This window comes from Neomonachus schauinslandi, chromosome 1 (assembly GCF_002201575.2).
Source record: "Neomonachus schauinslandi chromosome 1, ASM220157v2, whole genome shotgun sequence".
NCBI classification, from domain to species: domain Eukaryota; kingdom Metazoa; phylum Chordata; class Mammalia; order Carnivora; family Phocidae; genus Neomonachus; species Neomonachus schauinslandi.
This window is the reverse complement of record NC_058403.1, coordinates 139,491,302-139,504,913: the sequence shown is the minus strand read 5'-3', so window position 1 is coordinate 139,504,913 and position 13,612 is coordinate 139,491,302. Positions and strand designations below refer to the sequence as shown.

The window sequence follows — 13,612 nt, the reverse complement described above, 5'->3', positions numbered from 1 at the left end:
ACAGATGTTTTGAGTGCCCACTTTTATTTTCACAACACTATTGTCATTGCCTGAGGTATGCAGTGCACTTGAGTAACCGAGAATGTGTTCACACTATATGAAAACTGTGTAGCATGTAGCGTTGATCCTTTCAAACTAATCTTTGCTTTGGTAGATAATTGATTTTTAGTCCACAGCTGTTCTTGAAATTAAGCACCCTAAGATGAAGCAGCTCTTTTCCATCCGTTTTATTTCAAATGCTAAAAGTTGCGCTCACCGAATCCAGAAAAATCCACAGGGTTTAGGAAACCTGTCCACAGGCTAGTAGCTCTAGGTCAGGTTGAACTGGCCGCACCACAGTCCTAAGTACCACCTCCCTCTTCTCGGGCTTGGAGACCTGGGGTTAGAACCTGCGTGTTCTGTGGTTGCTACGGCAACCCCGAGGCAGGTGTCACCCGTCGCTATGGCGCTCGGTACGCCGCAGCACGGCTGTTCCTGATTGGCCGAGGCGCCCCGGCGAAGCGGAAGAAGAGGTGTTGGCATTGGTTCAGCCAGCGCCGGTTGGTGGCCTAAAGCAGGATTTGATTTGTACCAACGGTGCAGCAGGCAGTGGTGTCCCCGAGGTGGAGGGGACTGGGAGTGGGCTCGGGGGTGGTGGGGTGGGCGCGACGGCCCCCGGATCCGGAGCCGCGGGTGGCAGCAGCAGAAACGATGAGGAGGAAGATTTAGAAATTGGCCTGAAGGAGGGACCCTCCCTCTGGCGCGGTGAGTGGGGCAGAAGCGGGCGTTCCTCTGCGCCGGCGCGCGGTTTGAGGCAGGGTTTCCAAGGAGATGCCCACAGGTCCTTGTGGAGCAGCCCCGAAGGCTCCGGGAGTCAGCTTCACTCGCCATGGGGCAGGGGCAGAGAGTGCGGGCTGTCGCGGGTAGGCGAGTCGCTGTGAGCCTGTCCTAGCAGAAGGGTTGGTGTCGTGCGGCTGGATGGTGGGCAGGTGCCATCAACGATGTTTGATGGCCCTTTCAGGTCGATGAAGGAATTATTTTGGTTACATGGAGCGTGAGTGTGTCTCTTGCAGTCTTCTCCGATACCTCTGCAGCCTCATTCATGAAAGTCTTTACGGGCGTCGCTTTTCTGCCTTTCCCTTCTGTGATGCTGCTTTGACTGCCCTCTGCTTTTCTGCACCACGTGGATGAGGCTATCCACTTCCACGCCTTCACGCATCACATGTCTGCCGATGACTGGAAAGCCTCCACCTCCAGCCTAGGCTGCTCCACGAAGCGCCAGACCCCCAAATCCAACTGCTAGTTAACTCCACACGTGTGTAACCCTAGAAGCTATCTCCTTCCACTCCCACCAGACTGCCTCGCCCTTGGATTCCCTATCTTGAGCAGACCTATCCATTCAGTTACCAAAATCACATTCTGGGCAGTATCTTTGACACCACCTCTTGGGCATTTCTATCAGTTATCAAGCCTATACCTTCTTTTTTTCTTTTCTTTTCTTTTTTTTTTTTTTTTATGAAAACCTGCAATGTCTGAGTCAGAGAGTATGCTTATCTTTTTTTTTTTTAAGATTTTATTTATTTATTTGAGAGAGAGAATGAGATAGAGAGAGCATGAGAGGGGGGAGGGTCAGAGGGAGAAGCAGACTCCCCGCTGAGCAGGGAGCCCGACGCGGGACTCGATCCCAGGACTCCAGGATCATGACCTGAGCCGAAGGCAGTTGCTTAACCAACTGAGCCACCCAAGCCTATACCTTCTTCATAGCTGTCAAACCAATTTCCACATGACCATCTCTATTCTCACTATATTACAATTTCCACCAGTCCCTTGGTTAAATTCAGCACCCTTCCAGGTTCCCTGGTTCCAGTCTGGCCCTATCTAATCCATTTTCCCCCTGAGAGTTTGACTGATCTTTCTAAAAAAAAAAAAAAAAAAAAGAGCATTTCATTTCTTGCAAAGATTCTCCATTATCCTACTCCAAACTCTTTAGTTAGGCCTTCCATCAGCATTTCCATCTTGTTCTTTCCCAGAACATGTCACATTCTCTCCCCTGTGTGGTAACTGCACCTGTTCACACTGCCCACAATGGACTCCACTTGTATCTTCCCCAACCCTGTTCTCACTCCCCAGTCTTGCTCTTTTTGTTGCCCCATTACTTTTCTGTTTCCTTCTCTGCCTTTGTGAAGGCAGAGGCTATGTTTGTCTTACTCAGCGTTTGCTGACTCTCTCACACTACCATGCCCATAGCAGGGGCTCAACAAATACTGGTTAAGTGAATGAATCTCTAAAATGAGAAGTCATTGCTTTTCATGATGTCCTTTTTGGTTCCAGAAAAGTCAGAAATAATCTCTGGCCAATGAAGCTTTTGCTTATAAAATATGAATGTTGAATTTATAGGTTTTACTTCGATCTCAAGACCCTTGGTAATTGCAAACTATTTCAACTCGGAGTCTATCTTTCATAATCATTGTGATGGTAGTTGTTATTACATGGCATAAGTTTCAAGTGGGAAACAGAGAGTACAGCATAGGTTGCAAGAGAAAAGCTTTGGAGTCAGAGATACATGGATTTGAATCCTGGCTTCAGCATTTTAGTTCAGAGGCCCATGGCAAATTACTTAGCCTCCAATAAGCTTCTTTATCTGTACAGTGCACTGATGATAGCACTTATCTCATAGGATTGTCTTAAAGACTAAATGTGCACAATTCATATCAAGTCCACAGTGCCTTATACTTAGTAAACCTTCACATGTTTAAAAAATCAAAATATTCACATGGATGTGTGTAGCAGTTTTATTCACAATTGCCAATATTTGCGAACTACCAAGGTGAATGGATAAACTGTGATACAACCAGACAATGAAACAGTATTCAGTGCTAAGAAGAAATGATCTATCAGGCTATGGAAAGACATGGAGGACCCTTAAATGCACATTACTAAGTGAAAGAAGCCAATCTGAAAAGGCTACCTGTTGTATGAATTCAACAATATGACATTCTGGAAAGGGCAAATTTTGGAGACAGTAAAAAGATCAGTGGTTGCCAGGGGTTGGGCGTTGGGGAGAAATGGATAGACAGAGAACAGAGGATTTTTAGGGCAGTGAAAATACCATATGATATTATAGTGGTGGATATATCTCGTTATACATTTGTCCAAACTCATAGAAGGTACAACACCAAGAGTTAACCCTAAGGTAAACTGTGGACTTTGGGTGGTCATGATGTACCATTGTAGTTCATCCTTGATACAAAATGTACCATTTTGGTGAGTGATACTGTTAACAGGGGAGACTAAGAAGGTGTGGGAGCAGGAGGTAGATGAGAAATCTCTGTACCTTCCTCTCAGATTTGTTGTAAACCTAAAGCTTCCCTAACAATGTCTTAACAAAAAAGAAAAAGTAACACACTGAAGGTGAGAATTGTGAAATTTCCAAGGTACACAGAAGGTACAAATCACAATTTTTAATTCATTCAAGTGCAATTTCTAGGACATCCTCCTCCTATTTGATCACACTATCCTACTTGATCACAAACTTTTGTTTATTGTCAGCAGCTCCCAAACAGGTAAGACACTCATTCCTTCAATGAGTATTTGTTGACCATCTGACTGGTCCAGGGCACCATGCCAGGTGAGGTGGATCAAAAGAAACTATAACCAGTAAAGTCTTGAGTAGGTGAAAGAAGGGGCCAGAATGTTACTCTGCCAGTCAGAGCCAGCCCATCTTTGAGGCCGAAGTCAGAGTGAACTGAGTTTGAGCACTTGGATAGGCAGAGAGGAGCTGGAAGGTCATTCAGACAGTTAATAAATCTTTATTGAGCACTTGGATGTTTGGCAGTGAACAAAACAAAGTCACTGTTCCTTTAGGACTTATGTTCTCAGGGATTGTAGAGCAGGGTCCATAGGACACAGACTCTCAAGCCAGATTGTCCGGGTTCAACTGCCAGCTCCCCACTGCCAGATACAGGACCTCCGGCAAGTTCCTTCGTTTTTTTGCACCTCAGTTTCCTGTAAAATGGGGTTGTTTTATTACATGACTCCATATCGACCAATTTCTTAGAACTGTGGTGGGCCCATGGGAAGTACCATGTAAATGTAGCTTTTTGTATTTCTTGGGGGAGAGAGACAAGTAAACAAGTAAAAATAAAGCAGGGTAAGGGGATAGGAAGTGTCTGCCTTGGGACTGGTTGTGTGGCTTGGATTTGGAAATGATTCTTGCATTTTTGAAAGACTTGGTCTATTTCCATAGGAAGGCGAACATTAAACATACTCGGATCTGGGTGACATGTGTGATGATTTTAAAAACCCATGAAAATGAGCATTGCATAAAATGGATGACTTCTCATCATTACTTGTGCTTGTCTAGAGGTCAGACTAACCCTCATCTGAGCTGAAATTTCAGTAGTCATAATAAAGGTCGGACACCCAAGTCCATTGACTTGGCATCAACTTGGGATTTATTAAATCTTCCTTTGGGGATAATTATAATTGACCTGGGTTCTAGCTTCACAGCCCTTAGCAAAGTCACAGTGACAAAATGACAATCAACTGGCTTGTATCTGGAAAAGAAACTAAAACCCCTCCTAATGAAAGTTAAAATTAAAACTAGAGGAAGAATGGAGAAAAGCACAGCAGCCATAATATTGACCCTGGGCCATCAGGAAAAAGTTACACAGTATTTAGTGTATTGTTCCCAAAAGACTTGGAATTGTTAGTTTCAGAAAAGTGTGTATGAAGTCATATTTGATTATTAAAGTGGTAACATCTATCTAGAAAATTCACTTAGGTGAATAGAGAGCTGGAAAAATTCCACCAATAAATGAGAGTTAGTATAGCATTAGATTAATAGGGAAGGCTCTCCTTGGCTTTAAATTCCTGTTCTGCCACTTGCCACCTGTAAGATCTGGGACACATTGCTTAACCTCTGTGGGCCTCAATTCACTCATCTGTGAAAGGGGACAATAATGGCAGCTGCCTCCAGATTTGTTAGGAGACTTGAATGAGTTAAGGTATAGAAAGCACTGAGCATGACACTGGCATGGGCTAAGCACCATGTAAACATTTGCTCTTATTATTGTTTTATTACTAGATAGGAGATCTTGGCCAAGTTACTTGGCTTCTCAGTGCCTCAGTTCCTTCCTCTGTAAGTTGGAGATCATACACTACCCACCACATAGGGTCATTTTGAGGATTAAATGAATACACCAAAATGCTTATGATAGTAAACCTGGAATAATATTAGATTTTAAAAAATTAAAATCAAGACTATTTGTGACTTTGAAAATAAAGCTTTTTTTCTCATTTTTTGTCTATGATTTGTTATCAATGAATCAAAGTCAGTGAATATAGACAAATGATTAAAAATGAGTGTGACAGGCTCTTCAAATTGAAGTAATAGTAATATTACCCATGACAATATTTACAAACTGCTCTCCTAATAATAATTACTTATATTTCTATAGCTATTGACAGTGCTGAAGAGGTTTTGCTTTATTTTATTTAGTTCCAACTACCACTTTATAATGGGGATATTGTTGTTTCTATTTTGTGGTAAATGAGGAAACTACTAATTAGAGAGACGCTGGGACTATCCAAGGTCATGTGGCGGGCACATGTGGACACCAGGTCTCGTCCACCACCATTGCTCCTTTGGACTACCTCTCAGTGGTGTAACCAGAAGAATTCACATTCTCAAACCTGTCAAGGCTCATCAGTGGAGACCACAAATTCTTAAAATGTGCATGTGTGTGCTACACTTGACATAGATGTGAATACTCATCCTTAGGAAATGGTATTGTCCTGTTCCTGTATACTTGAGGTAGTCCATATTTAACTTTGTGGCTTCCTTTTGTTTATGAGATTTTTGTCAAACCAACATTCTATAACAACTGGATCCTGGTCAGCTGGGGCAAACTTACTATTTGCTGATAGTTTTCCCCGATTGTCTTTATTCTCCATACTTAGTGATACTCCAGTTATACATGGAGCTTCCCAGTCATGTTTCACTTGGGATTTTTTCATTCATTCATTCATTCATTCACCCATTCATTCATTCAGCAATCGTTTGTTGAATACTTCTTTTGTTATAAACTAACAATGCTGTGCTGGATGCTGGGGATGAGCAAACTGGCTGTCATCCCTATCCCTGACGAGTTTATAGTAACTAAAGGAGACAGACATGTATATTTATTGAATTATTACTTGAATCTGCCCCTTTATTAAGAGCTGCAAGACAGTGCCTGGTGAAGCTTGGCCCCATCAAGGAGGCCAGTGGAAATTACCTTAAAGAATGGACACTTGAGTTGAGACATGACAAATGAGTCTTCCAGGCCTTCCCATACCAATCTGTTCCTTGAGTCCAGGAGTAGAGATCTCAGGGTATCCAGCAGAATCTGCTCAAGAGCAAGGATTCAGGGGCCAGGTATGAGTGCAGCCATCGAGGGTGGCAGAGGCATCATCCCATGGAACACCTCATAGGCCTTGTTAATTTTTGTTGATATCCTGAGAGAATTGGGAAGCCCACAAAGGCTTAATTGGTCAGAGTTGTACCATAAAAAGGGTGCTTTTGTTGCTGTGTGGAGAACGGATTCCATGTTGTTGGGCAAAGGGAGTAAATGGAAGTTGAGGGACCACTTAGGAATGGATTGCTGTAGTTCAGGTGAGTGATGAGGGAGACGAGGGTGTTGGCAATGAGGGTGGAAAGAAGTGAGTAGATAGGGACCATATTAGAAATAGTAGAAAAACAGTCAGGATTTAGTGGCCAAACAACTAAAGGTGTGAGGAAGAGAAAGGTGCCATTTTTTCTGATGTTCATGCCAAAGGGCTGTACTTTGAGACTATTTGTGACTATTTTGTTCCCTAAGTTGGCTGTAGACTTAGAGGCTGCCACTCATTCATGTACCATCATTCACCTCTCTCCACATTCCTCAGCTCCAGTTCAACTCATCTACTTGCTGTCTCCCCAAACCACTCCCGGGATTTTGCCTCCATCCCTTTATTCATTCACTCTCCTGGAAAGTTCTTCACAAGCCCTACCCATTTTTCTGGACCTTCTTTACGTCAGTTCATGAGCCTTTCCATGACTTTTCAGCCCACAGTGATCTTCCTTTCTCCTGAATTCCTTCAATTTATAATCTCCTTTGGAAGTTAATTTCCTCTGCTTTTTGACATTTCTAGTATTCTTATTTAGTCCCTTGTATTAGCCTGTACCATGAGAAATTGCCGCCCCCACCTTTTAAGGCCCAATAGCTGTAGTTTCATATTGTTTAACCTCTGAAGTTATGGTATCACACACAGACTGAGATATGGATAGATTCTTTTTGCAGTGCCCAGAAGTGTCTTGTGTACAGCCAGAACATAGTAAATAATAAGATGCACTTAAAAAGAAGTGTTACTAGATGAAACTTAATTTAATTTTATGGCTTAAAAGTACCTCTAGTTTCTTGTAGTGCCTCCAATTGTTATGAACATCGATGTGTTTACTCGGTGTTCTCTTCACCCTTAGAAGGTCTAGGGGGTTGGGCTGAGTCCATACTTATTTATTATCACCATGACTCATTTATTATTGTGATTTATTACCATGCTGGTTAACTCTGGGGGTAAGACATTTTTGACCATGTCTTATTCAGGGCAGTATCCTCAGCGCTTGGCATATATGAGGAGATCAATAATTGCTTTTTGAAGGAATGAAGGAATATCATTGTCACCTTTCTCTCTCATACAAAAATGGAGAGTAGCATGTAATCTTGCTGTGTTTGGGGTCAATGAGAAAAAAGAAATTTGGTGTGCTACTTAAGTTATTTTCATTGATTGGTTAATATAAATTTCCCCCTCATATCATCTGGACCTTTTTTTTTTCTTTTCAATATCACTACTTAATATATGGGTCTCAGATTTCATTTGTTTTAACACAGATATATGACAAACTATGTCTTGAGTAGGTTTGGGACAGCAGCCATGCAAGGCATGAACACAGACATCACAAATATCATTATGCAGTGGCAGTGGAGGGAATCCATAAAAACTATATTCATATCTGCAGCTATTTCCCTTTACCAAGAAAGGTATAAGTTTGAATGGGAAGAGAGCTTCAAAAGAAGAAACTTAAAACGGTATCTGTTGCCACATACTTCAGTTGATTTTGGAGCAGCACCTGCAGTCCAATTTGGGTTAGTATTGGCCAGAGGAAAATGAGGGCAAACTCTTAAAGAAGTGTCTAACATATAGTAGATGGTCAATAAATATTTATGGGAGTGAGTGGGAGACAGAATACAATTGGAATTTTTTATTCTTTGTACCTTCAAGTGCTTGTTTAAATATAAGATAGAAAATTGTTTAAAGTATAAACAATTTGCACAAGGAAGGTGTCAAGTCTACTGACTCAGGAGCAAGGCCATGATAATACTTGCCCTTAGCTGGTGACATATTCCTGCCAGTGGAGGTTCTGTAGCAACTGTGTCTTTGTTTTCCTCTGTATGGTGATATGAAAATACACCGCCTACCTATTTCACATGAGTGAGCCAGGATGAATGAATGGATGTTTGCAAGCACCCCACGGTCCAGGAGGTGAAGTTATGCAAGCATCAGTTGCTATTAGATCACCCTTTGCCCTCGGCTAAGGGCCAATGTCAACAAGTCCTCCCTTTTCCATCTACCCAGAGCTTGTATTAGGATTTAGATCCTGAAGGTGAACTGAGTGGGCTCTGTTCTCCTTCTTATAAAGGTGCCGTGCGGCCTTGGATACTTTTTTACTTCTCTGGGCCTCAATTTCCTCTTGTGCTAAATGAAGGGCACTGAACCATGAACTTCAACCCATGACCTGTAGATCTGTTTTATTTGTCCCGCGCAGGAGTTTTGTTTTGCTTTGTTTTTAATGTGAATTTAAATCAAATCCCTTTAGGGAGATATGCCTTCTCAGGTTTGATTGAAGCTCTGACTAGATCTACTCTATGCCTGTCATTCATTTACATTCCATTCCTGGCCCTGGAAGGTGTTAGAAACCCTCATATCAGATGTTCTCTAAGATTTTTTCATATAACTGTTTCTGTTCTGCTAGCTCCATGCCTATTTACCATTGAAGAGCAATCACAATCTAACATAAGGGATGAAATCAAGTCTACAGTTTCGAGAAGCCGACTCCCTTTTTGAGCTGTAACAGGTACAGGTATAAGCAAGTCTTGTTTCTTAAAGGAGTTCCTTGAGTTTTTGATCACTTTACTTTCAAAGTGTGCGTGTGTGTGTGTGTGTGTGTGTGTGCGCGCGCGCACGCGCGCGCATGCATGCGTGTTTTATTTTCCGGTCATTTGACCGATCTAACTTGACATTTTCTGTGCAGGGGTTATAGTTTTCTAAAACACAACCAGTTTGAAAAGACCCAAGCACTATATCTCTGCGAGATTAAATGCAATTATTCTTTGTAAAAAGGAAACACTTTCTCTACTCTCACAGCACTTCAATTAAATAAACTGCTCAAGTGGCCAATGCATTTTGTTTATTCTGAAATAATTTTGGACTTACATAAAAGGTGCAAAAATAGTATGATGAGTTCGCATCTACCCTTCACTCAGCTCCCCACCCTAGTGGTTAGCATCTTACATGACCATGGCACAATTATCAAGATAAAGAAATTAACACCTAACTAATGCATTTTAACACAGTTGTCTGATTTCTGGTTTTAATACTCTATGTAAATTATATCTTATTTTAGCCACTTTGTTTTCAAAGGACCGCTATTAAAGGAATATTGAGAGAAAAAATCTACAGTAAAGGACTTAGAGAAATGATTTTTCATTTTGCATTGCCAGGTAGTTATGGGGCTGAAAGTTCTCTGTTTCCTTAATGTGTACTTGAGCACAGACAGATCTGTAACTTGTAATCTAATATGGAGGTTAACTGTCATTCATCAAAGGAAATAAGGACTCCCTTTTGTTGGTACAGGAAGTTAGAACTTCCTTTTGTGGTAAGCTTTATAACAGTTTATTTTAGTGCTTTTTCAAAATAATAAACCTGATGTAGCCAAAGTGGTGATTAACTGGAGTCATGTTAAACTCTCTTACTGTTTTTACTTTCTAAGTGCTGTTTTTTTCTTAACCATTAATAAATGTAGTAAATAAAGTGCAGTATTTACAAAGATGCAACCGAAGTGATTAATAAGAAAAAAGGTATTAGTGGGATTTGGAGCTATTTTCCATCATAAATCAAATGACTTTCTGTTTTATCTTCAGTAAAGATGAGGCCAATTAAGGATCTTCTGAACAGTTAAGGCAACTGTGGAATAAAAAAGAATTTCTGGGTAGAAAATCTGAAAACCATATCACAAATACCATGTTATGTAGTTAGTGGGTTTATATTGTACAATTTAGATTAATTATAGACAGTTAGGTAATTTTACCATAGCATGGATTTCTTTCTCTGTCATAGGTGTTTACCCTGCAATTACCAAGAGATCATGAGCAAATGAGGTGTGTGTCTCTGGGGACTTCTTTTAGCATTAACCCACATTTCAAACGACAATAGAAGATAAGAATTACTTTTGAGAGTCTCTTTAAAATGGATTAAAAAAATTCAGCAATGAGTCAGTACTGTGATTTTGTCTGTACTTGACCAGGGCTGTAAACACCAAACCCATTTGGCTATCCTGTGAGGAGTGGAAAGATCCTTTCTCTCCCTTCTGAGATAGTATTTGGGTTCCATGACTGAAATATGCAAAGGAAAGATACTGAAAGTTTCTGTTCTTAAAGTAATATGCATGAGGATTTTTACATATCATCTTTCCCTTCTGCACTCCCTGCCTTTTTTTTAAAGAAAAAAATTACTAAATTTCAGTTTTTCCACTCAGAATCAAAGGAAAATCCACCTGAACATAAATATTTATTTACCTAGTATTGTAATTTCTTTGGCCTCTTCTCATCTGTAAAATAAATGTTAGAAAAATCAGTGGCTTTCTGTTTTTGTTTTTAGCATTTTGTTTCTCAAACGAAACTATACACAGAACCCCAGTGAAGTGGGACTGCTCCAGTTTAAGTGGGGAGCCCATGTTCAGCCCTGACTTCTCCGCCGTGGTTCTCCTCTTCTGGGCTCACTCTCGCCCTCTCCTGGTTGTCCTGGACTTCACAACTACTCGGTCCTCACAGGCTCTGAACTTGGGGCAGTGGTTCTCAGGAAGCAATTTAGGGTTGCTGTGAAAACAATATTGGTATTTGAAAGGAGAGACTTCAGTTTTCTAGGCTATTCAGGTAGTCTTCAGACTGGTATGTTATTGGTCCATGAGTAGATAAGTACAAAATTAAGAGTGTTTAGAAATGTTTGCAGCAATTCAACATTGCTGTGATATCCAAGCACATGATCAGTGCTGACTTACCTTGCCAAACAGGATATGTACCAAAAGTATTGGCCCATGATAGATTACAAATGAAAAAAAAAACTTCATAGGCGTTTGAAAAGCACTGTTCATGAATATTATATTATATAGAACTCTAATTTCCCTCCTAAAGACTGAATAATTGAGATAATTCCTGAGTGCGTTCAAGATTATTATAACATGACAAATATTCATCAGTTGATTTGATTTATGAGGAAGCTTTATGAAAGATTTTTGAATTAAAAGAGTAATGACACAGGTTTGTTTTTTCAAATAGTTCTTTTATCCATTGGTCCATTAATTTTTTAATACGTAAATGTTTATTGTTTGCCTTCCTTGGAACTAGAGGGTATTATGCTAAGCGAAATAAGTCAATCAGAGAAAGACAGTTATCATATGATCTCACTGATATGTGGAATTTAAGAAACAAGACAGAGGATTATAGAGGAAGAGAGGAAAAAATGAAACAAGAAGAAACCAGAGAGGGAGGCAAACCGTAAGAGACTCTTAATCAGAGGAAAGAAACTGAGGGTTGCTAGAGGGGAGGGGGGTGGGAGATGGGGTAACTGGGTGATGGACATTAAGGAGGGCAGGTGATGTCATGAACACTGGGTATTGTATATAAGACTGATGAATCACAGGCCTGTACCTCTGAAACCAATAACCCATTACATGTTAATTGAATTAAAATGAAAAAAGAAAACCCCAAACCAGCCAACTAAGCTTTAAGCTATAGCCCCCCCTCCAAAAAAAAGTGAATCAGGAGGTCCAATTCTTGGTCTTATGGGGTAATCATGCAATTGCAATATTTTGTGCACAGGTTTGCAAAGTGGGGAGTACAAGCTGCCCTGGAGCACTGAGGAGGAGGAGCACCAGGTTTGGGGGTTTAACGGAAGTTCTAATCCTAAAATCCTAAAATAATTGTTAAAAAGCAAATAATTAATGAACATTGGTAAAGATACCTTAGCCCCGCCTTGTAGATTATGACACATATTTTTTGAGCTTTTATACTGTGCTGTACTGTGCCATGTGCTACTCGGTGTGTGGGGGATGTATGTGTGTATAAAGCAGATACAGTATCTGTTCACATGGGCCTTAGGATCTAGTGCAAGGAAACCAATAAATGGACAAGAAGATTTCTGATGTTGATGAGCTTCAGAAGGAGATGAAACAGGGTGATGTGGTAAGGATGAGTCTGTGGGGGTATATAGGTTGGGCAGGTTCATCAGAGGAGCCCGCACCAAGGAAGGGACATCTGAGCAGATACCTCAGTGACACGAAGGAGCCAGCCTGGGAATGAGAGAGGAACAGCAAGTGGCAAGTTCCAAGACTTACAGGCAGGAATAGGGTTGCCATGTTCATGAGCCTGCGAGAAGGCCAGTAGGGCTGAAGTGAAGTGAGAGAGAGAGGGAGAGGGTAGAAGGATCAGAGAAGTAAAAGCCCTGGAGAGGTCAAGCAAAGGAGGGAAATTTGAGGTTGTGCTCAGTGTGTATCCCCAGCAAGATTCTTGTACCATCATCATCCACAGCTCTTCCACTGGGGTTGGTGATCACAGTGAATGACATGGGTGTCCTACCCAGAGCCTCTCCCATCCCTTAGGACTATTTGGGTGTCTAGGTATTGGCTTCAATACTCCTTTGCTTCTTACAGCCAGTTCCTGTGTCTCTTTTTTGGAGGACTCCCCCCAAAGCTCCTAGAGTCCCTTTACCCCCAGACAGGAATGTCTGGGGGATTATGACCTCCCTCAAAGACTCTTAACCAATGACTAAAGTCTACAGGAACATGAAAGTCTGCTCCCTTCCCTCAGGTTTAGGCAGTCCTGAGACATAATCTATACTCTGGAGCTCCCCTTGGAATCACACTGAGGCTGCCCTCTGGAGAGCTCTTGCTTTAGGTAGCACCCTTGCTTGACTTCTCTGGAGAACACCTCTTCAGTAAGTTGTCTGTCTCTGGGCAACTTAAGATATGAGCTGCCTTCCCCCACCCCCAGTTTTGAATTATAACCATTGGTATAACATGATTGTTTTTGTTAATTTAAAATGGGATTAGATGAAATATTTCAGAGCATTCCCAACTTCTCAAAGTTTTCTTCCGAAGAGTTTCCATTTTAACAGCCATCAAGTGGAAAGGATTTTGTTTTTTATCTGAAGGCAATTGTCTGTTTCTACTGATTCCAGTGGATTTGTTTACTGTTTAATTAAGTGAAACATTTCCAGAGAGTTATCTATTCTCACTCTTCCAGCTCACAGAGTAGACATTAATCTAAAACTGATAAAA

At 41.2% G+C, this 13,612-nt stretch overlaps 1 protein-coding gene across 1 annotated transcript in view; it reads left to right on the top strand.

Moving 5' to 3' along the window:
- Positions 1-656: 656 nt before the first annotated feature.
- NEK10 (NIMA related kinase 10) overlaps positions 657-13,612 on the top strand; it is a 226,881-nt gene continuing 213,925 nt past the window's right edge. The window contains exon 1 of the mRNA XM_044915799.1: positions 657-744. The gene's annotated coding sequence lies outside the window, so the exon portion shown is untranslated. The remainder of the gene's footprint in view (positions 745-13,612) is intronic.